This window comes from Cebus imitator, unplaced genomic scaffold, assembly GCF_001604975.1.
Source record: "Cebus imitator isolate Cc_AM_T3 unplaced genomic scaffold, Cebus_imitator-1.0 Scaffold101, whole genome shotgun sequence".
Lineage (NCBI taxonomy): Eukaryota > Metazoa > Chordata > Mammalia > Primates > Cebidae > Cebus > Cebus imitator.
Genome location: NW_016107416.1, coordinates 281,073 through 285,643, shown reverse-complemented (window position 1 = coordinate 285,643; position 4,571 = coordinate 281,073). Strand labels below are relative to the sequence as shown.

General features: G+C 47.3%; 1 protein-coding gene across 1 annotated transcript in view; it reads right to left on the bottom strand.

The window, feature by feature from the left end:
* Positions 1–2,038, bottom strand: part of MATR3 (matrin 3) — a 79,078-nt gene extending 77,040 nt beyond the window's left edge. Inside the window, exons 1-2 of the mRNA XM_017536707.2 lie at positions 1,944–2,038; positions 580–609 (exon numbers count right to left, since the gene is read on the bottom strand). The gene's annotated coding sequence lies outside the window, so the exon portion shown is untranslated. The remainder of the gene's footprint in view (positions 1–579; positions 610–1,943) is intronic.
* Positions 2,039–4,571: the final 2,533 nt, after the last annotated feature.

The following is a 4,571-nucleotide window of genomic DNA, read 5'->3' as shown; positions in this document are numbered from 1 at the left end:
CCTCAGCCTCCTGAGTAGCTGGGATTACAGGCACGCGCCACCATGCCCAGCTAATTTTTTGTAGTTTTAGTAGAGACGGGGTTTCACCATGTTGACCAGGATGGTCTCGCTCTCTTGACCTCGTGATCCACCCGCCTCGGCCTCCCAAAGTGCTGGGATTACAGGCTTGAGCCACCGCGCCCGGCCGATTAAATCTTAATGTAAGCTTTTCCAACCTGCGGCCCACCACAAATTGGCAAACTTTCTTAAAACATTACGAGGTGTTTTTTTTAATTTGCAATATATATATTTTTTAATTTAACTATCAGTTATCATTACTGTATTTTATGTGTGGCCCAAGACAATTCTTATTCTTTCAGTGCTTGGCCCAGGGAAGTCAAAAACACCCCTGGCCTTAATAGATAAGCAACTATGCTGGCATCCTGGGGTAGTCAACACAGAGTTGGCATGAACCAAGGCCAGAATGCCAACCAGCTATTGGCTGCTGTTCTCCCAGCAGTGTAACACTTGCCTAGGTACAAGACAACCTAGGCAGCTGCCTACAGCTGGAGCCAAGAGGGCTAAAGGAGTCCCACTCACCTGCAGTTCCATCTGCCATAGCTGACCTCTCTGCAATGAAACTCCAGGTTAGTCAGCCAACAGAGAACATGTGTGCAGCTCAGAGTCCCTGCCCTCAAAACTCTGTAACTTAGGCCGGAGCTACAGACAATAAAAACAAAAGTTTATCCTTGTTTAGCTTTGTTTTCACATCTTGTTACTTATACACCACAGCAGTTCAACAGTAGCAAAAGAGTAGATTAAACAAGTATCAGGACGCTCTATCACCTAACTAGCGTCTAGCCAAATGACACTGAGTGAGTAACTTAACCTCTCTATACCTCAGTCTCCTGATTTGTAGCATGGAGATATTATATTACAGGGTCTTTCTCCATCACCCAGGCTGGAGTGCAGTGGGACAATCATGGCTCACTGCAGCCTCCACTTCCTGGGCTCAATCCTCCTGCCTTAGCCTCCTGAGTAGCTATGACTACAGGTGCGAGTGAGTGCACCAAGCCTAATGGGGATATTACTAATAGTACTCTGTACATGGGGTGATTGGGAGGCTTAAGTGGAATATAAGCTAACTCCCAGGATAATGTCTGGTATAGTGTGGGCACACAGTAAACACCTGAGGAGCTACATTCCAAAAAAGGCTTAGATGGTGAATATGAATGAGTAGAAAGGGAAAAGTTATCCCCTGAGATAAATAGGCAGTGAACAATGGGAAAGCCAGTTAAAAGTGGTTAGAGGAGGGCCTCCAATATGGGACTTCCTAAAGGACAATAAAAACAACATTTAGAAAAATAACTGCAGTATTGGGTGTGAGGGGAATTGGAGGTAGTAGTCCTGCCAAGACCTCAACTACTGATTAAAAGCAATAAAAATGTTTGCACAAATGATAATATTCCTACACAGTCACCATTATAATTTATGTAAGGCAAAGATCATACCTCTTTCCAGCCATCCCTAAATTTCACTCCTACCTTCCTCCACATAATTTAGAGGAACAGGAAAATGAATAGAGACGGTTCATTGTTCGCTGGGTCTAAAAACAGATCTAAAAATAGCCCGCCCCTTTCAAGGCTCGGGTTAAAGGCGCTGACTCAGTTCCACCGGACATTTGGTCCTCACAAACCTTCCCAAGTCTCTGCCCCTGGCACTGGGAGATCGAGGCTCTTGGAGTCAGGCTCTAGAGAACTCCCTAGGGAGAAGAGGAAAGCGGGATGGTGGAACAACGGGGGATGACTCTGGGGCCTAGGTCTCTTTCAGATGCCCTCAAAGCTCGGGGTCACGAGGGGACGAACCCCAATTTCGTCCCGTGCACCGGCAGAAGCCTTCCTGCACTGCTTCTTTCCCTGGGCCGGGAAACCTCCAAGGACTCTCCCCACTGGGCCCTTACTCACGCGCACGTGTTCGGAGCTCCGCAAGGCGCAGCAGCACCGGCAGAGGCTGGAGGGGAAAGGGCAGGCGGGAGCCCAGGAGAGCCCCGCCCCGCGGCGGCTATTGGGCGTGGCTTCGGTGGGCGGGGCCCTTGACCCAGCCTAGGAAAGGCCTGACTTAAAAAAAAAAAAAAAATGCGAGTTCGGTGGCAGAGGTAATCCTGCTTGTTATAGGAGAGAAGGGCTGGGGTTTCAGCAATGGCTGCGTTTGTTGGACTCCCATCCCATCTCTTAAGGATAGAAAGGGCACAGACTTCGCTGCTGTTCAGGAGAGAATCTGTGAATCCTAGTGGAGCCAGGCTTCCTGTCTGCCCACACTGAGCGACCCCGGAACACTGGTTCCCCTCACGAGCGTGGCGCCTTTCTGTTGCTGCAGACCCAGCCCACGCTTTTGCGCTTCCCACGCATATCCTTTTTCTGGCTTTCTGCGGCAACGCTGTCATTCGGTAATGGATCGCCCACCCACACAGGTCACCTTGGTCTGCGGTCTTCGGGATCTTCCCAGGAGGTTTTCGAATAGATTAAGCCAGTCACTCCCTACTGCTTACCACTGCAGGATCGCATTCCTAGTGCCCTGCAGTGGGATTTTTCACTGAACTGCCGCAGCTGAAGAACAGTGGCTTTCTCTTCTAAACTTGCCCTGCACCATAGCACAATCAGACAGAGTCCTTGGTCAGGACAGACTGCCTGCAAGGTTACCAGGATTTCCTTGGAACACTTAAACTTCCTTCTCCTGCTGGCTAGAGTCAGTATTATTCTGTCCTGCTAAACAGGTGGTGAAGCTGGGGTCCAGAGGGAAAAGGCCTATGAACAGTAATTCCTTATTCCATTCTCTAATTCCCCTAAATTCCTTTCCGACACCCACCCCCCAACAACAACCACCAATCTTGTGGGTTCTGCTGATCTCTTGCACCTGGCACCATTGCCAGGTGAGCCCATGGGAACCAGCCACTGCCCTTGGCATCTGCCAGCATGTTTCACTGTCCATTTCCTCAGTTCTTTCATAACGAAAAAGATATGCTTCCTGTGCACCCCAACCCTTGCAGACCTCTCCTAAGAAAGCTCAGAGCCCCAGTTTGATTCCAACAAGAGACCCTAGGTTATACGGCCAAAGAGCCACTGAAGGGGAAGTGGCAAGCTCAAATCCTCCCCATTTTGATGGAGTTGGACACAGGTTCTGGTCGGGAAAGGGCTTACATAAATATAGTAATTTAAAAAGTCACATGATCAGTGCTGGGCTGGTAGGCAGGAGCTCTGCTTTGCAGTTAAATAGGAATGTGGCTGAAGACTGCTGCCATAATCAATGCCCACATCCGGCTGTCACAGCATGTTCATAAAGGAGGGTTATGAGAGCTATAAAACCAGGCAGATTGGGTGGGTAATCGTCCTGCGGAGCTCTGCTAAAGGAGGAATTGCATTGGCATCTTATATATTTTGCTTTCTTTCCTTCCAAACACACAAAGTGGAGAGGGTAGAATTACCCTGAGGATTCATGAAAAAGAGATGAGGGGGTGTGTGTGTGTGTGTGTGTGTGTGTGAATGTGCATGTGTGCTTTCAGAGGAGAGACAGGAAATAACCAAGGACAGGGAGCTCTGCAGGCCTTTGGGGAGAGAGGGACAAATAACCTGGTGATGATTGGATTCAGATTAGTCCAGGTAGGAGGCAGGATTTGTGTGGAAGGCCAGCCATTGTAAATATGGTTGTGAGGTGAGCCATATTCTTATGTCCTGTGATCAACTTTTTGGGCTACAGGCCATTCAATGACCTTTGGAGAAAAACCTAGATGATGATTTATTTTTTTCCTGGGACCTCCATCCTTTTAAATTCTGAATTAATTTTGGTGGCTTGATTTATGTTTTCTTTTGCCTGTAATAATAACTGCTTTTCTACTTTTTTGTTTCTTCTTCTTGCAAAGACAAAATTGTTGGGAATAATTACAAAAAATAAAAGGGAGCATTTCCAGAAAAAAATGCAGCCACATAGAAAGCAAAGGATTAGGGCAAGTCCATTAGCTCTGAGTTTGACCTCATAACTTAAGGCTGACCTCAAGTGACACCAAATCCCCAAGCTTCTTGCCTGACTTTCATTTTCTTCTCCATCTCTCCTCTCATTCTTGCTTCCCTCCTTGATGCCTTTTGCCTCTAACACTGCTCTTTTCCTCTCTCCCTGGACAGGAAACACTAGTAGAAAAATATCTAGTCATTTGTTTAGTTAGTCACTCAGTCAATTAACATTTACGAAGCATCTATTATGTGCCAGACCCTGTTTAGGTACTGCAGATAAAGTCAGAACAATAGAGATTCCTGCCTGCCTAAAGCTTACAGTCTAGTGGAGAAGAATGACAAGTACTATATGTATTCTTGGGCACATTTCGGGGGCAGCTAACATAGCCTAGGAGGTCAGGAAGAGTACTAAAGATAGCTGTATTCTTTCTGGCTGATTCTAAGGGCTTAGAGTAGAGGAGGAACCCCTCTTCCGTCCCTGCACTCCTCTTGCTGCTATGTACTAGCTACCCAAATTAGAGTGAGGCTCTTCAGTTGTCCTTGTTATTTCTCAAAAGCATAGTTGGAGCCCAGCGTGGTTGCTCATGC